Here is a 19,526-nt window from a genome sequence, read left to right on the forward strand (position 1 = left end):
CATCATTTTACCAATTTATAAGGCAAGTAAAACTCACAATAATTCCTTTATGCATTAAAAAGACGCTCACAGCATCAGCATGTCCTCACTACCTTACAGTGGGAGACTGTGCCTGAACATAATTTCTGTCAAGATGAAAGTAATATGGATCACATTGTGTTGGTCATGATAGCTCATAAAAGCCTGGCTGCCTCCAATGCTGCTAAAGCCTGCTTTATATCCTGGAGCTAGCAATGTTGCAGAGAAGTATGTGAGGTTAAAAACTAAAATTGAGATTTGATTTTCTAATGAGCTGTTGATTTTCACAATAAAAGACTCCATAGTATTGATCTGTTTACCCTTTCTAAAAATCAAGATTTTTTTGTATTGCTTATAGAAAATGTGCTAACAGTGGACTTTTCCATCTACAGATTATACTGAATGACCAGAGGTGGCAGTGTTTCACAACCGAGTTTCTCTGAATTGCCGAGACTGAAGAACAAAAAAAAAAAAGGAAGTCTTCCGGCATACGGCATCATTTTACCAATTTATAAGGCAAGTAAAACTCACAATAATTCCTTTATGCATTAAAAAGACGCTCACAGCATCAGCATGTCCTCACTACCTTACAGTGGGAGACTGTGCCTGAACATAATTTCTGTCAAGATGAAAGTAATATGGATCACATTGTGTTGGTCATGATAGTTCATAAAAGCCTGGCTGCCTCCAACGCTACTAAAGCCTGCTTTATATCCTGGAGCTAGCAATGTTGCAGAGAAGTATGTGAGGTTAAAAACTAAAATTGAGATTTGATTTTCTAATGAGCTGTTGATTTTCACAATAAAAGACTCCATAGTATTGATCTGTTTACGCTTTCTAAAAATCAAGATTTTTTTTGTATTGCTTATAGAAAATGTGCTAACAGTGGACTTTTCCATCTGCAAATTATACTGAATGACCAGAGGTGGCAGTGTTTCACAACCGAGTTTCTCTGAATTGCCGAGACTGAAGAAAAAAAAAAGGAAGTCTTCCGGCATACGGGATCATTTTACCAATTTATAAGGCAAGTAAAACTCACAATAATTCCTTTATGCATTAAAAAGACGCTCACAGCATCAGCATGTCCTCACTACCTTATAGTGGGAGACTGTGCCTGAACATAATTTCTGTCAAGATGAGAGTAATATGGATCACATTGTGTTGGTCATGATAGTTCATAAAAGCCTGGCTGCCTCCAACGCTACTAAAGCCTGCTTTATATCCTGGAACTAGCAATGTTGCAGAGAAGTATGTGAGGTTAAAAACTAAAATTGAGATTTGAATTTCTAATGAGCTGTTGATTTTCACAATAAAAGACTCCATAGTATTGATCTGTTTACGCTTTCTAATCATCAAGATTTTTTTTGTATTGCTTATAGAAAATGTGCTAACAGTGGACTTTTCCATCTACAGATTATACTGAATGACCAGAGGTGGCAGTGTTTCACAACCGAGTTTCTCTGAATTGCCGAGACTGAAGAAAAAAAAAAAAAAGGAAGTCTTCCGGCATACGGCATCATTTTACCAATATGCAAGGCAAGTAAAACTCACAATAATTCCTTTATGCATTAAAAAGACGCTCACAGCATCAGCATGTCCTCACTACCTTACAGTGGGAGACTGTGCCTGAACATAATTTCTATCAAGATGAGAGTAATATGGATCACATTGTGTTGGTCATGATAGTTCATAAAAGTCTGGCTGCCTCCAACGCTACTAAAGCCTGCTTTATATCCTGGAACTAGCAATGTTGCAGAGAAGTATGTGAGGTTAAAAACTAAAATTGAGATTTGATTTTCTAATGAGCTGTTGATTTTCACAATAAAAGACTCCATAGTATTGATCTGTTTACGCTTTCTAAAAATCAAGATTTTTTTTGTATTGCTTATAGAAAATGTGCTAACAGTGGACTTTTCCATCTACAGATTATACTGAATGACCAGAGGTGGCAGTGTTTCACAACCGAGTTTCTCTGAATTGCCGAGACTGAAGAACAAAAAAAAAAAGGAAGTCTTCCGGCATACGGCATCATTTTACCAATTTATAAGGCAAGTAAAACTCACAATAATTCCTTTATGCATTAAAAAGACGCTCACAGCATCAGCATGTCCTCACTACCTTACAGTGGGAGACTGTGCCTGAACATAATTTCTGTCAAGATGAAAGTAATATGGATCACATTGTGTTGGTCATGATAGCTCATAAAAGCCTGGCTGCCTCCAATGCTGCTAAAGCCTGCTTTATATCCTGGAGCTAGCAATGTTGCAGAGAAGTATGTGAGGTTAAAAACTAAAATTGAGATTTGATTTTCTAATGAGCTGTTGATTTTCACAATAAAAGACTCCATAGTATTGATCTGTTTACCCTTTCTAAAAATCAAGATTTTTTTGTATTGCTTATAGAAAATGTGCTAACAGTGGACTTTTCCATCTACAGATTATACTGAATGACCAGAGGTGGCAGTGTTTCACAACCGAGTTTCTCTGAATTGCCGAGACTGAAGAACAAAAAAAAAAAAGGAAGTCTTCCGGCATACGGCATCATTTTACCAATTTATAAGGCAAGTAAAACTCACAATAATTCCTTTATGCATTAAAAAGACGCTCACAGCATCAGCATGTCCTCACTACCTTACAGTGGGAGACTGTGCCTGAACATAATTTCTGTCAAGATGAAAGTAATATGGATCACATTGTGTTGGTCATGATAGTTCATAAAAGCCTGGCTGCCTCCAACGCTACTAAAGCCTGCTTTATATCCTGGAGCTAGCAATGTTGCAGAGAAGTATGTGAGGTTAAAAACTAAAATTGAGATTTGATTTTCTAATGAGCTGTTGATTTTCACAATAAAAGACTCCATAGTATTGATCTGTTTACGCTTTCTAAAAATCAAGATTTTTTTTGTATTGCTTATAGAAAATGTGCTAACAGTGGACTTTTCCATCTGCAAATTATACTGAATGACCAGAGGTGGCAGTGTTTCACAACCGAGTTTCTCTGAATTGCCGAGACTGAAGAAAAAAAAAAGGAAGTCTTCCGGCATACGGGATCATTTTACCAATTTATAAGGCAAGTAAAACTCACAATAATTCCTTTATGCATTAAAAAGACGCTCACAGCATCAGCATGTCCTCACTACCTTATAGTGGGAGACTGTGCCTGAACATAATTTCTGTCAAGATGAGAGTAATATGGATCACATTGTGTTGGTCATGATAGTTCATAAAAGCCTGGCTGCCTCCAACGCTACTAAAGCCTGCTTTATATCCTGGAACTAGCAATGTTGCAGAGAAGTATGTGAGGTTAAAAACTAAAATTGAGATTTGAATTTCTAATGAGCTGTTGATTTTCACAATAAAAGACTCCATAGTATTGATCTGTTTACGCTTTCTAATCATCAAGATTTTTTTTGTATTGCTTATAGAAAATGTGCTAACAGTGGACTTTTCCATCTGCAGATTATACTGAATGACCAGAGGTGGCAGTGTTTCACAACCTAGTTTCTCTGAATTGCCGAGACTGAAGAAAAAAAAAAGGAAGTCTTCCGGCATACGGGATCATTTTACCAATTTATAAGGCAAGTAAAACTCACAATAATTCCTTTATGCATTAAAAAGACGCTCACAGCATCAGCATGTCCTCACTACCTTACAGTGGGAGACTGAGCCTGAACATAATTTCTGTCAAGATGAAAGTAATATGGATCACATTGTGTTGGTCATGATAGCTCATAAAAGCCTGGCTGCCTCCAATGCTACTAAAGCCTGCTTTATATCCTGGAGCTAGCAATGTTGCAGAGAAGTATGTGAGGTTAAAAACTAAAATTGAGATTTGATTTTCTAATGAGCTGTTGATTTTCACAATAAAAGACTCCATAGTATTGATCTGTTTACGCTTTCTAAAAATCAAGATTTTTTTTGTATTGCTTATAGAAAATGTGCTAACAGTGGACTTTTCCATCTACAGATTATACTGAATGACCAGAGGTGGCAGTGTTTCACAACCGAGTTTCTCTGAATTGCCGAGACTGAAGAAAAAAAAAAAAAAGGAAGTCTTCCGGCATACGGCATCATTTTACCAATATGCAAGGCAAGTAAAACTCACAATAATTCCTTTATGCATTAAAAAGACGCTCACAGCATCAGCATGTCCTCACTACCTTACAGTGGGAGACTGTGCCTGAACATAATTTCTATCAAGATGAGAGTAATATGGATCACATTGTGTTGGTCATGATAGTTCATAAAAGTCTGGCTGCCTCCAACGCTACTAAAGCCTGCTTTATATCCTGGAACTAGCAATGTTGCAGAGAAGTATGTGAGGTTAAAAACTAAAATTGAGATTTGATTTTCTAATGAGCTGTTGATTTTCACAATAAAAGACTCCATAGTATTGATCTGTTTACGCTTTCTAAAAATCAAGATTTTTTTTGTATTGCTTATAGAAAATGTGCTAACAGTGGACTTTTCCATCTACAGATTATACTGAATGACCAGAGGTGGCAGTGTTTCACAACCGAGTTTCTCTGAATTGCCGAGACTGAAGAACAAAAAAAAAAAGGAAGTCTTCCGGCATACGGCATCATTTTACCAATTTATAAGGCAAGTAAAACTCACAATAATTCCTTTATGCATTAAAAAGACGCTCACAGCATCAGCATGTCCTCACTACCTTACAGTGGGAGACTGTGCCTGAACATAATTTCTGTCAAGATGAAAGTAATATGGATCACATTGTGTTGGTCATGATAGCTCATAAAAGCCTGGCTGCCTCCAATGCTGCTAAAGCCTGCTTTATATCCTGGAGCTAGCAATGTTGCAGAGAAGTATGTGAGGTTAAAAACTAAAATTGAGATTTGATTTTCTAATGAGCTGTTGATTTTCACAATAAAAGACTCCATAGTATTGATCTGTTTACCCTTTCTAAAAATCAAGATTTTTTTGTATTGCTTATAGAAAATGTGCTAACAGTGGACTTTTCCATCTACAGATTATACTGAATGACCAGAGGTGGCAGTGTTTCACAACCGAGTTTCTCTGAATTGCCGAGACTGAAGAACAAAAAAAAAAAAGGAAGTCTTCCGGCATACGGCATCATTTTACCAATTTATAAGGCAAGTAAAACTCACAATAATTCCTTTATGCATTAAAAAGACGCTCACAGCATCAGCATGTCCTCACTACCTTACAGTGGGAGACTGTGCCTGAACATAATTTCTGTCAAGATGAAAGTAATATGGATCACATTGTGTTGGTCATGATAGTTCATAAAAGCCTGGCTGCCTCCAACGCTACTAAAGCCTGCTTTATATCCTGGAGCTAGCAATGTTGCAGAGAAGTATGTGAGGTTAAAAACTAAAATTGAGATTTGATTTTCTAATGAGCTGTTGATTTTCACAATAAAAGACTCCATAGTATTGATCTGTTTACGCTTTCTAAAAATCAAGATTTTTTTTGTATTGCTTATAGAAAATGTGCTAACAGTGGACTTTTCCATCTGCAAATTATACTGAATGACCAGAGGTGGCAGTGTTTCACAACCGAGTTTCTCTGAATTGCCGAGACTGAAGAAAAAAAAAAGGAAGTCTTCCGGCATACGGGATCATTTTACCAATTTATAAGGCAAGTAAAACTCACAATAATTCCTTTATGCATTAAAAAGACGCTCACAGCATCAGCATGTCCTCACTACCTTATAGTGGGAGACTGTGCCTGAACATAATTTCTGTCAAGATGAGAGTAATATGGATCACATTGTGTTGGTCATGATAGTTCATAAAAGCCTGGCTGCCTCCAACGCTACTAAAGCCTGCTTTATATCCTGGAACTAGCAATGTTGCAGAGAAGTATGTGAGGTTAAAAACTAAAATTGAGATTTGAATTTCTAATGAGCTGTTGATTTTCACAATAAAAGACTCCATAGTATTGATCTGTTTACGCTTTCTAATCATCAAGATTTTTTTTGTATTGCTTATAGAAAATGTGCTAACAGTGGACTTTTCCATCTGCAGATTATACTGAATGACCAGAGGTGGCAGTGTTTCACAACCTAGTTTCTCTGAATTGCCGAGACTGAAGAAAAAAAAAAGGAAGTCTTCCGGCATACGGGATCATTTTACCAATTTATAAGGCAAGTAAAACTCACAATAATTCCTTTATGCATTAAAAAGACGCTCACAGCATCAGCATGTCCTCACTACCTTACAGTGGGAGACTGAGCCTGAACATAATTTCTGTCAAGATGAAAGTAATATGGATCACATTGTGTTGGTCATGATAGCTCATAAAAGCCTGGCTGCCTCCAATGCTACTAAAGCCTGCTTTATATCCTGGAGCTAGCAATGTTGCAGAGAAGTATGTGAGGTTAAAAACTAAAATTGAGATTTGATTTTCTAATGAGCTGTTGATTTTCACAATAAAAGACTCCATAGTATTGATCTGTTTACCCTTTCTAAAAATCAAGATTTTTTTGTATTGCTTATAGAAAATGTGCTAACAGTGGACTTTTCCATCTACAGATTATACTGAATGACCAGAGGTGGCAGTGTTTCACAACCGAGTTTCTCTGAATTGCCGAGACTGAAGAACAAAAAAAAAAAAGGAAGTCTTCCGGCATACGGCATCATTTTACCAATTTATAAGGCAAGTAAAACTCACAATAATTCCTTTATGCATTAAAAAGACGCTCACAGCATCAGCATGTCCTCACTACCTTACAGTGGGAGACTGTGCCTGAACATAATTTCTGTCAAGATGAAAGTAATATGGATCACATTGTGTTGGTCATGATAGTTCATAAAAGCCTGGCTGCCTCCAACGCTACTAAAGCCTGCTTTATATCCTGGAGCTAGCAATGTTGCAGAGAAGTATGTGAGGTTAAAAACTAAAATTGAGATTTGATTTTCTAATGAGCTGTTGATTTTCACAATAAAAGACTCCATAGTATTGATCTGTTTACGCTTTCTAAAAATCAAGATTTTTTTTGTATTGCTTATAGAAAATGTGCTAACAGTGGACTTTTCCATCTGCAAATTATACTGAATGACCAGAGGTGGCAGTGTTTCACAACCGAGTTTCTCTGAATTGCCGAGACTGAAGAAAAAAAAAAGGAAGTCTTCCGGCATACGGGATCATTTTACCAATTTATAAGGCAAGTAAAACTCACAATAATTCCTTTATGCATTAAAAAGACGCTCACAGCATCAGCATGTCCTCACTACCTTATAGTGGGAGACTGTGCCTGAACATAATTTCTGTCAAGATGAGAGTAATATGGATCACATTGTGTTGGTCATGATAGTTCATAAAAGCCTGGCTGCCTCCAACGCTACTAAAGCCTGCTTTATATCCTGGAACTAGCAATGTTGCAGAGAAGTATGTGAGGTTAAAAACTAAAATTGAGATTTGAATTTCTAATGAGCTGTTGATTTTCACAATAAAAGACTCCATAGTATTGATCTGTTTACGCTTTCTAATCATCAAGATTTTTTTTGTATTGCTTATAGAAAATGTGCTAACAGTGGACTTTTCCATCTGCAGATTATACTGAATGACCAGAGGTGGCAGTGTTTCACAACCTAGTTTCTCTGAATTGCCGAGACTGAAGAAAAAAAAAAGGAAGTCTTCCGGCATACGGGATCATTTTACCAATTTATAAGGCAAGTAAAACTCACAATAATTCCTTTATGCATTAAAAAGACGCTCACAGCATCAGCATGTCCTCACTACCTTACAGTGGGAGACTGAGCCTGAACATAATTTCTGTCAAGATGAAAGTAATATGGATCACATTGTGTTGGTCATGATAGCTCATAAAAGCCTGGCTGCCTCCAATGCTACTAAAGCCTGCTTTATATCCTGGAGCTAGCAATGTTGCAGAGAAGTATGTGAGGTTAAAAACTAAAATTGAGATTTGATTTTCTAATGAGCTGTTGATTTTCACAATAAAAGACTCCATAGTATTGATCTGTTTACGCTTTCTAAAAATCAAGATTTTTTTTGTATTGCTTATAGAAAATGTGCTAACAGTGGACTTTTCCATCTGCAGATTATACTGAATGACCAGAGGTGGCAGTGTTTCACAACCTAGTTTCTCTGAATTGCCGAGACTGAAGAAAAAAAAAAGGAAGTCTTCCGGCATACGGGATCATTTTACCAATTTATAAGGCAAGTAAAACTCACAATAATTCCTTTATGCATTAAAAAGACGCTCACAGCATCAGCATGTCCTCACTACCTTACAGTGGGAGACTGAGCCTGAACATAATTTCTGTCAAGATGAAAGTAATATGGATCACATTGTGTTGGTCATGATAGCTCATAAAAGCCTGGCTGCCTCCAATGCTACTAAAGCCTGCTTTATATCCTGGAGCTAGCAATGTTGCAGAGAAGTATGTGAGGTTAAAAACTAAAATTGAGATTTGATTTTCTAATGAGCTGTTGATTTTCACAATAAAAGACTCCATAGTATTGATCTGTTTACGCTTTCTAAAAATCAAGATTTTTTTTGTATTGCTTATAGAAAATGTGCTAACAGTGGACTTTTCCATCTACAGATTATACTGAATGACCAGAGGTGGCAGTGTTTCACAACCGAGTTTCTCTGAATTGCCGAGACTGAAGAAAAAAAAAAAAAAGGAAGTCTTCCGGCATACGGCATCATTTTACCAATATGCAAGGCAAGTAAAACTCACAATAATTCCTTTATGCATTAAAAAGACGCTCACAGCATCAGCATGTCCTCACTACCTTACAGTGGGAGACTGTGCCTGAACATAATTTCTATCAAGATGAGAGTAATATGGATCACATTGTGTTGGTCATGATAGTTCATAAAAGTCTGGCTGCCTCCAACGCTACTAAAGCCTGCTTTATATCCTGGAACTAGCAATGTTGCAGAGAAGTATGTGAGGTTAAAAACTAAAATTGAGATTTGATTTTCTAATGAGCTGTTGATTTTCACAATAAAAGACTCCATAGTATTGATCTGTTTACGCTTTCTAAAAATCAAGATTTTTTTTGTATTGCTTATAGAAAATGTGCTAACAGTGGACTTTTCCATCTACAGATTATACTGAATGACCAGAGGTGGCAGTGTTTCACAACCGAGTTTCTCTGAATTGCCGAGACTGAAGAACAAAAAAAAAAAGGAAGTCTTCCGGCATACGGCATCATTTTACCAATTTATAAGGCAAGTAAAACTCACAATAATTCCTTTATGCATTAAAAAGACGCTCACAGCATCAGCATGTCCTCACTACCTTACAGTGGGAGACTGTGCCTGAACATAATTTCTGTCAAGATGAAAGTAATATGGATCACATTGTGTTGGTCATGATAGCTCATAAAAGCCTGGCTGCCTCCAATGCTGCTAAAGCCTGCTTTATATCCTGGAGCTAGCAATGTTGCAGAGAAGTATGTGAGGTTAAAAACTAAAATTGAGATTTGATTTTCTAATGAGCTGTTGATTTTCACAATAAAAGACTCCATAGTATTGATCTGTTTACCCTTTCTAAAAATCAAGATTTTTTTGTATTGCTTATAGAAAATGTGCTAACAGTGGACTTTTCCATCTACAGATTATACTGAATGACCAGAGGTGGCAGTGTTTCACAACCGAGTTTCTCTGAATTGCCGAGACTGAAGAACAAAAAAAAAAAAGGAAGTCTTCCGGCATACGGCATCATTTTACCAATTTATAAGGCAAGTAAAACTCACAATAATTCCTTTATGCATTAAAAAGACGCTCACAGCATCAGCATGTCCTCACTACCTTACAGTGGGAGACTGTGCCTGAACATAATTTCTGTCAAGATGAAAGTAATATGGATCACATTGTGTTGGTCATGATAGTTCATAAAAGCCTGGCTGCCTCCAACGCTACTAAAGCCTGCTTTATATCCTGGAGCTAGCAATGTTGCAGAGAAGTATGTGAGGTTAAAAACTAAAATTGAGATTTGATTTTCTAATGAGCTGTTGATTTTCACAATAAAAGACTCCATAGTATTGATCTGTTTACGCTTTCTAAAAATCAAGATTTTTTTTGTATTGCTTATAGAAAATGTGCTAACAGTGGACTTTTCCATCTGCAAATTATACTGAATGACCAGAGGTGGCAGTGTTTCACAACCGAGTTTCTCTGAATTGCCGAGACTGAAGAAAAAAAAAAGGAAGTCTTCCGGCATACGGGATCATTTTACCAATTTATAAGGCAAGTAAAACTCACAATAATTCCTTTATGCATTAAAAAGACGCTCACAGCATCAGCATGTCCTCACTACCTTATAGTGGGAGACTGTGCCTGAACATAATTTCTGTCAAGATGAGAGTAATATGGATCACATTGTGTTGGTCATGATAGTTCATAAAAGCCTGGCTGCCTCCAACGCTACTAAAGCCTGCTTTATATCCTGGAACTAGCAATGTTGCAGAGAAGTATGTGAGGTTAAAAACTAAAATTGAGATTTGAATTTCTAATGAGCTGTTGATTTTCACAATAAAAGACTCCATAGTATTGATCTGTTTACGCTTTCTAATCATCAAGATTTTTTTTGTATTGCTTATAGAAAATGTGCTAACAGTGGACTTTTCCATCTACAGATTATACTGAATGACCAGAGGTGGCAGTGTTTCACAACCGAGTTTCTCTGAATTGCCGAGACTGAAGAAAAAAAAAAAAAAGGAAGTCTTCCGGCATACGGCATCATTTTACCAATATGCAAGGCAAGTAAAACTCACAATAATTCCTTTATGCATTAAAAAGACGCTCACAGCATCAGCATGTCCTCACTACCTTACAGTGGGAGACTGTGCCTGAACATAATTTCTATCAAGATGAGAGTAATATGGATCACATTGTGTTGGTCATGATAGTTCATAAAAGTCTGGCTGCCTCCAACGCTACTAAAGCCTGCTTTATATCCTGGAACTAGCAATGTTGCAGAGAAGTATGTGAGGTTAAAAACTAAAATTGAGATTTGATTTTCTAATGAGCTGTTGATTTTCACAATAAAAGACTCCATAGTATTGATCTGTTTACGCTTTCTAAAAATCAAGATTTTTTTTGTATTGCTTATAGAAAATGTGCTAACAGTGGACTTTTCCATCTACAGATTATACTGAATGACCAGAGGTGGCAGTGTTTCACAACCGAGTTTCTCTGAATTGCCGAGACTGAAGAACAAAAAAAAAAAGGAAGTCTTCCGGCATACGGCATCATTTTACCAATTTATAAGGCAAGTAAAACTCACAATAATTCCTTTATGCATTAAAAAGACGCTCACAGCATCAGCATGTCCTCACTACCTTACAGTGGGAGACTGTGCCTGAACATAATTTCTGTCAAGATGAAAGTAATATGGATCACATTGTGTTGGTCATGATAGCTCATAAAAGCCTGGCTGCCTCCAATGCTGCTAAAGCCTGCTTTATATCCTGGAGCTAGCAATGTTGCAGAGAAGTATGTGAGGTTAAAAACTAAAATTGAGATTTGATTTTCTAATGAGCTGTTGATTTTCACAATAAAAGACTCCATAGTATTGATCTGTTTACCCTTTCTAAAAATCAAGATTTTTTTGTATTGCTTATAGAAAATGTGCTAACAGTGGACTTTTCCATCTACAGATTATACTGAATGACCAGAGGTGGCAGTGTTTCACAACCGAGTTTCTCTGAATTGCCGAGACTGAAGAACAAAAAAAAAAAAGGAAGTCTTCCGGCATACGGCATCATTTTACCAATTTATAAGGCAAGTAAAACTCACAATAATTCCTTTATGCATTAAAAAGACGCTCACAGCATCAGCATGTCCTCACTACCTTACAGTGGGAGACTGTGCCTGAACATAATTTCTGTCAAGATGAAAGTAATATGGATCACATTGTGTTGGTCATGATAGTTCATAAAAGCCTGGCTGCCTCCAACGCTACTAAAGCCTGCTTTATATCCTGGAGCTAGCAATGTTGCAGAGAAGTATGTGAGGTTAAAAACTAAAATTGAGATTTGATTTTCTAATGAGCTGTTGATTTTCACAATAAAAGACTCCATAGTATTGATCTGTTTACGCTTTCTAAAAATCAAGATTTTTTTTGTATTGCTTATAGAAAATGTGCTAACAGTGGACTTTTCCATCTGCAAATTATACTGAATGACCAGAGGTGGCAGTGTTTCACAACCGAGTTTCTCTGAATTGCCGAGACTGAAGAAAAAAAAAAGGAAGTCTTCCGGCATACGGGATCATTTTACCAATTTATAAGGCAAGTAAAACTCACAATAATTCCTTTATGCATTAAAAAGACGCTCACAGCATCAGCATGTCCTCACTACCTTATAGTGGGAGACTGTGCCTGAACATAATTTCTGTCAAGATGAGAGTAATATGGATCACATTGTGTTGGTCATGATAGTTCATAAAAGCCTGGCTGCCTCCAACGCTACTAAAGCCTGCTTTATATCCTGGAACTAGCAATGTTGCAGAGAAGTATGTGAGGTTAAAAACTAAAATTGAGATTTGAATTTCTAATGAGCTGTTGATTTTCACAATAAAAGACTCCATAGTATTGATCTGTTTACGCTTTCTAATCATCAAGATTTTTTTTGTATTGCTTATAGAAAATGTGCTAACAGTGGACTTTTCCATCTGCAGATTATACTGAATGACCAGAGGTGGCAGTGTTTCACAACCTAGTTTCTCTGAATTGCCGAGACTGAAGAAAAAAAAAAGGAAGTCTTCCGGCATACGGGATCATTTTACCAATTTATAAGGCAAGTAAAACTCACAATAATTCCTTTATGCATTAAAAAGACGCTCACAGCATCAGCATGTCCTCACTACCTTACAGTGGGAGACTGAGCCTGAACATAATTTCTGTCAAGATGAAAGTAATATGGATCACATTGTGTTGGTCATGATAGCTCATAAAAGCCTGGCTGCCTCCAATGCTACTAAAGCCTGCTTTATATCCTGGAGCTAGCAATGTTGCAGAGAAGTATGTGAGGTTAAAAACTAAAATTGAGATTTGATTTTCTAATGAGCTGTTGATTTTCACAATAAAAGACTCCATAGTATTGATCTGTTTACGCTTTCTAAAAATCAAGATTTTTTTTGTATTGCTTATAGAAAATGTGCTAACAGTGGACTTTTCCATCTGCAGATTATACTGAATGACCAGAGGTGGCAGTGTTTCACAACCTAGTTTCTCTGAATTGCCGAGACTGAAGAAAAAAAAAAGGAAGTCTTCCGGCATACGGGATCATTTTACCAATTTATAAGGCAAGTAAAACTCACAATAATTCCTTTATGCATTAAAAAGACGCTCACAGCATCAGCATGTCCTCACTACCTTATAGTGGGAGACTGTGCCTGAACATAATTTCTGTCAAGATGAGAGTAATATGGATCACATTGTGTTGGTCATGATAGTTCATAAAAGCCTGGCTGCCTCCAACGCTACTAAAGCCTGCTTTATATCCTGGAACTAGCAATGTTGCAGAGAAGTATGTGAGGTTAAAAACTAAAATTGAGATTTGAATTTCTAATGAGCTGTTGATTTTCACAATAAAAGACTCCATAGTATTGATCTGTTTACGCTTTCTAAAAATCAAGATTTTTTTTGTATTGCTTATAGAAAATGTGCTAACAGTGGACTTTTCCATCTGCAAATTATACTGAATGACCAGAGGTGGCAGTGTTTCACAACCGAGTTTCTCTGAATTGACGAGACTGAAGAAAAAAAAAAAGGAAGTCTTCCGGCATACGGCATCATTTTACCAATATGCAAGGCAAGTAAAACTCACAATAATTCCTTTATGCATTAAAAAGACGCTCACAGCATCAGCATGTCCTCACTACCTTACAGTGGGAGACTGTGCCTGAACATAATTTCTGTCAAGATGAGAGTAATATGGATCACATTGTGTTGGTCATGATAGTTCATAAAAGTCTGGCTGCCTCCAACGCTACTAAAGCCTGCTTTATATCCTGGAACTAGCAATGTTGCAGAGAAGTATGTGAGGTTAAAAACTAAAATTGAGATTTGAATTTCTAATGAGCTGTTGATTTTCACAATAAAAGACTCCATAGTATTGATCTGTTTACGCTTTCTAATCATCAAGATTTTTTTTGTATTGCTTATAGAAAATGTGCTAACAGTGGACTTTTCCATCTGCAGATTATACTGAATGACCAGAGGTGGCAGTGTTTCACAACCTAGTTTCTCTGAATTGCCGAGACTGAAGAAAAAAAAAAGGAAGTCTTCCGGCATACGGGATCATTTTACCAATTTATAAGGCAAGTAAAACTCACAATAATTCCTTTATGCATTAAAAAGACGCTCACAGCATCAGCATGTCCTCACTACCTTATAGTGGGAGACTGTGCCTGAACATAATTTCTGTCAAGATGAGAGTAATATGGATCACATTGTGTTGGTCATGATAGTTCATAAAAGCCTGGCTGCCTCCAACGCTACTAAAGCCTGCTTTATATCCTGGAACTAGCAATGTTGCAGAGAAGTATGTGAGGTTAAAAACTAAAATTGAGATTTGATTTTCTAATGAGCTGTTGATTTTCACAATAAAAGACTCCATAGTATTGATCTGTTTACCCTTTCTAAAAATCAAGATTTTTTTGTATTGCTTATAGAAAATGTGCTAACAGTGGACTTTTCCATCTACAGATTATACTGAATGACCAGAGGTGGCAGTGTTTCACAACCGAGTTTCTCTGAATTGCCGAGACTGAAGAAAAAAAAAAAAAAGGAAGTCTTCCGGCATACGGCATCATTTTACCAATATGCAAGGCAAGTAAAACTCACAATAATTCCTTTATGCATTAAAAAGACGCTCACAGCATCAGCATGTCCTCACTACCTTACAGTGGGAGACTGTGCCTGAACATAATTTCTATCAAGATGAGAGTAATATGGATCACATTGTGTTGGTCATGATAGTTCATAAAAGTCTGGCTGCCTCCAACGCTACTAAAGCCTGCTTTATATCCTGGAACTAGCAATGTTGCAGAGAAGTATGTGAGGTTAAAAACTAAAATTGAGATTTGATTTTCTAATGAGCTGTTGATTTTCACAATAAAAGACTCCATAGTATTGATCTGTTTACGCTTTCTAAAAATCAAGATTTTTTTTGTATTGCTTATAGAAAATGTGCTAACAGTGGACTTTTCCATCTACAGATTATACTGAATGACCAGAGGTGGCAGTGTTTCACAACCGAGTTTCTCTGAATTGCCGAGACTGAAGAACAAAAAAAAAAAGGAAGTCTTCCGGCATACGGCATCATTTTACCAATTTATAAGGCAAGTAAAACTCACAATAATTCCTTTATGCATTAAAAAGACGCTCACAGCATCAGCATGTCCTCACTACCTTACAGTGGGAGACTGTGCCTGAACATAATTTCTGTCAAGATGAAAGTAATATGGATCACATTGTGTTGGTCATGATAGCTCATAAAAGCCTGGCTGCCTCCAATGCTGCTAAAGCCTGCTTTATATCCTGGAACTAGCAATGTTGCAGAGAAGTATGTGAGGTTAAAAACTAAAATTGAGATTTGAATTTCTAATGAGCTGTTGATTTTCACAATAAAAGACTCCATAGTATTGATCTGTTTACGCTTTCTAAAAATCAAGATTTTTTTGTATTGCTTATAGAAAATGTGCTAACAGTGGACTTTTCCATCTGCAGATTATACTGAATGACCAGAGGTGGCAGTGTTTCACAACCGAGTTTCTCTGAATTGCCGAGACTGAAGAACAAAAAAAAAAAAGGAAGTCTTCCGGCATACGGCATCATTTTACCAATTTATAAGGCAAGTAAAACTCACAATAATTCCTTTATGCATTAAAAAGACGCTCACAGCATCAGCATGTCCTCACTACCTTACAGTGGGAGACTGTGCCTGAACATAATTTCTGTCAAGATGAAAGTAATATGGATCACATTGTGTTGGTCATGATAGTTCATAAAAGCCTGGCTGCCTCCAACGCTACTAAAGCCTGCTTTATATCCTGGAGCTAGCAATGTTGCAGAGAAGTATGTGAGGTTAAAAACTAAAATTGAGATTTGATTTTCTAATGAGCTGTTGATTTTCACAATAAAAGACTCCATAGTATTGATCTGTTTACGCTTTCTAAAAATCAAGATTTTTTTTGTATTGCTTATAGAAAATGTGCTAACAGTGGACTTTTCCATCTGCAAATTATACTGAATGACCAGAGGTGGCAGTGTTTCACAACCGAGTTTCTCTGAATTGCCGAGACTGAAGAAAAAAAAAAGGAAGTCTTCCGGCATACGGGATCATTTTACCAATTTATAAGGCAAGTAAAACTCACAATAATTCCTTTATGCATTAAAAAGACGCTCACAGCATCAGCATGTCCTCACTACCTTATAGTGGGAGACTGTGCCTGAACATAATTTCTGTCAAGATGAGAGTAATATGGATCACATTGTGTTGGTCATGATAGTTCATAAAAGCCTGGCTGCCTCCAACGCTACTAAAGCCTGCTTTATATCCTGGAACTAGCAATGTTGCAGAGAAGTATGTGAGGTTAAAAACTAAAATTGAGATTTGAATTTCTAATGAGCTGTTGATTTTCACAATAAAAGACTCCATAGTATTGATCTGTTTACGCTTTCTAATCATCAAGATTTTTTTTGTATTGCTTATAGAAAATGTGCTAACAGTGGACTTTTCCATCTGCAGATTATACTGAATGACCAGAGGTGGCAGTGTTTCACAACCTAGTTTCTCTGAATTGCCGAGACTGAAGAAAAAAAAAAGGAAGTCTTCCGGCATACGGGATCATTTTACCAATTTATAAGGCAAGTAAAACTCACAATAATTCCTTTATGCATTAAAAAGACGCTCACAGCATCAGCATGTCCTCACTACCTTACAGTGGGAGACTGAGCCTGAACATAATTTCTGTCAAGATGAAAGTAATATGGATCACATTGTGTTGGTCATGATAGCTCATAAAAGCCTGGCTGCCTCCAATGCTACTAAAGCCTGCTTTATATCCTGGAGCTAGCAATGTTGCAGAGAAGTATGTGAGGTTAAAAACTAAAATTGAGATTTGATTTTCTAATGAGCTGTTGATTTTCACAATAAAAGACTCCATAGTATTGATCTGTTTACGCTTTCTAAAAATCAAGATTTTTTTTGTATTGCTTATAGAAAATGTGCTAACAGTGGACTTTTCCATCTGCAGATTATACTGAATGACCAGAGGTGGCAGTGTTTCACAACCTAGTTTCTCTGAATTGCCGAGACTGAAGAAAAAAAAAAGGAAGTCTTCCGGCATACGGGATCATTTTACCAATTTATAAGGCAAGTAAAACTCACAATAATTCCTTTATGCATTAAAAAGACGCTCACAGCATCAGCATGTCCTCACTACCTTATAGTGGGAGACTGTGCCTGAACATAATTTCTGTCAAGATGAGAGTAATATGGATCACATTGTGTTGGTCATGATAGTTCATAAAAGCCTGGCTGCCTCCAACGCTACTAAAGCCTGCTTTATATCCTGGAACTAGCAATGTTGCAGAGAAGTATGTGAGGTTAAAAACTAAAATTGAGATTTGAATTTCTAATGAGCTGTTGATTTTCACAATAAAAGACTCCATAGTATTGATCTGTTTACGCTTTCTAATCATCAAGATTTTTTTTGTATTGCTTATAGAAAATGTGCTAACAGTGGACTTTTCCATCTGCAGATTATACTGAATGACCAGAGGTGGCAGTGTTTCACAACCTAGTTTCTCTGAATTGCCGAGACTGAAGAAAAAAAAAAGGAAGTCTTCCGGCATACGGGATCATTTTACCAATTTATAAGGCAAGTAAAACTCACAATAATTCCTTTATGCATTAAAAAGACGCTCACAGCATCAGCATGTCCTCACTACCTTATAGTGGGAGACTGTGCCTGAACATAATTTCTGTCAAGATGAGAGTAATATGGATCACATTGTGTTGGTCATGATAGTTCATAAAAGCCTGGCTGCCTCCAACGCTACTAAAGCCTGCTTTATATCCTGGAACTAGCAATGTTGCAGAGAAGTATGTGAGGTTAAAAACTAAAATTGAGATTTGATTTTCTAATGAGCTGTTGATTTTCACAATAAAAGACTCCATAGTATTGATCTGTTTACCCTTTCTAAAAATCAAGATTTTTTTGTATTGCTTATAGAAAATGTGCTAACAGTGGACTTTTCCATCTACAGATTATACTGAATGACCAGAGGTGGCAGTGTTTCACAACCGAGTTTCTCTGAATTGCCGAGACTGAAGAAAAAAAAAAAAAAGGAAGTCTTCCGGCATACGGCATCATTTTACCAATATGCAAGGCAAGTAAAACTCACAATAATTCCTTTATGCATTAAAAAGACGCTCACAGCATCAGCATGTCCTCACTACCTTACAGTGGGAGACTGTGCCTGAACATAATTTCTATCAAGATGAGAGTAATATGGATCACATTGTGTTGGTCATGATAGTTCATAAAAGTCTGGCTGCCTCCAACGCTACTAAAGCCTGCTTTATATCCTGGAACTAGCAATGTTGCAGAGAAGTATGTGAGGTTAAAAACTAAAATTGAGATTTGATTTTCTAATGAGCTGTTGATTTTCACAATAAAAGACTCCATAGTATTGATCTGTTTACGCTTTCTAAAAATCAAGATTTTTTTTGTATTGCTTATAGAAAATGTGCTAACAGTGGACTTTTCCATCTACAGATTATACTGAATGACCAGAGGTGGCAGTGTTTCACAACCGAGTTTCTCTGAATTGCCGAGACTGAAGAACAAAAAAAAAAAGGAAGTCTTCCGGCATACGGCATCATTTTACCAATTTATAAGGCAAGTAAAACTCACAATAATTCCTTTATGCATTAAAAAGACGCTCACAGCATCAGCATGTCCTCACTACCTTACAGTGGGAGACTGTGCCTGAACATAATTTCTGTCAAGATGAAAGTAATATGGATCACATTGTGTTGGTCATGATAGCTCATAAAAGCCTGGCTGCCTCCAATGCTGCTAAAGCCTGCTTTATATCCTGGAGCTAGCAATGTTGCAGAGAAGTATGTGAGGTTAAAAACTAAAATTGAGATTTGATTTTCTAATGAGCTGTTGATTTTCACAATAAAAGACTCCATAGTATTGATCTGTTTACCCTTTCTAAAAATCAAGATTTTTTTGTATTGCTTATAGAAAATGTGCTAACAGTGGACTTTTCCATCTACAGATTATACTGAATGACCAGAGGTGGCAGTGTTTCACAACCGAGTTTCTCTGAATTGCCGAGACTGAAGAACAAAAAAAAAAAAGGAAGTCTTCCGGCATACGGCATCATTTTACCAATTTATAAGGCAAGTAAAACTCACAATAATTCCTTTATGCATTAAAAAGACGCTCACAGCATCAGCATGTCCTCACTACCTTACAGTGGGAGACTGTGCCTGAACATAATTTCTGTCAAGATGAAAGTAA

At 36.8% G+C, this 19,526-nt stretch overlaps 1 long non-coding RNA gene across 1 annotated transcript in view; it reads left to right on the plus strand.

The window, feature by feature from the left end:
* The first annotated feature begins 935 nt into the window (after positions 1-935).
* Positions 936-19,526, plus strand: part of LOC146785655 (uncharacterized) — a 55,118-nt gene continuing 36,527 nt past the window's right edge. Inside the window, exons 1-34 of the long non-coding RNA XR_014970721.1 lie at positions 936-1,042; positions 1,432-1,554; positions 1,944-2,066; positions 2,455-2,578; positions 2,934-3,086; positions 3,476-3,594; positions 3,984-4,106; positions 4,496-4,618; positions 6,535-6,658; positions 7,014-7,166; positions 7,556-7,674; positions 8,064-8,182; positions 8,572-8,694; positions 9,084-9,206; positions 9,595-9,718; positions 10,074-10,226; positions 10,616-10,738; positions 11,128-11,250; positions 11,639-11,762; positions 12,118-12,270; positions 12,660-12,778; positions 13,168-13,286; positions 13,642-13,795; positions 14,185-14,303; positions 14,692-14,814; positions 15,204-15,326; positions 15,715-15,838; positions 16,194-16,346; positions 16,736-16,854; positions 17,244-17,362; positions 17,752-17,870; positions 18,259-18,381; positions 18,771-18,893; positions 19,282-19,405. This is a non-coding gene — a long non-coding RNA (uncharacterized LOC146785655). The remainder of the gene's footprint in view (positions 1,043-1,431; positions 1,555-1,943; positions 2,067-2,454; positions 2,579-2,933; positions 3,087-3,475; positions 3,595-3,983; positions 4,107-4,495; positions 4,619-6,534; positions 6,659-7,013; positions 7,167-7,555; positions 7,675-8,063; positions 8,183-8,571; positions 8,695-9,083; positions 9,207-9,594; positions 9,719-10,073; positions 10,227-10,615; positions 10,739-11,127; positions 11,251-11,638; positions 11,763-12,117; positions 12,271-12,659; positions 12,779-13,167; positions 13,287-13,641; positions 13,796-14,184; positions 14,304-14,691; positions 14,815-15,203; positions 15,327-15,714; positions 15,839-16,193; positions 16,347-16,735; positions 16,855-17,243; positions 17,363-17,751; positions 17,871-18,258; positions 18,382-18,770; positions 18,894-19,281; positions 19,406-19,526) is intronic.

This window comes from Triturus cristatus, chromosome 11, assembly GCF_964204655.1.
Source record: "Triturus cristatus chromosome 11, aTriCri1.1, whole genome shotgun sequence".
NCBI lineage: Eukaryota > Metazoa > Chordata > Amphibia > Caudata > Salamandridae > Triturus > Triturus cristatus.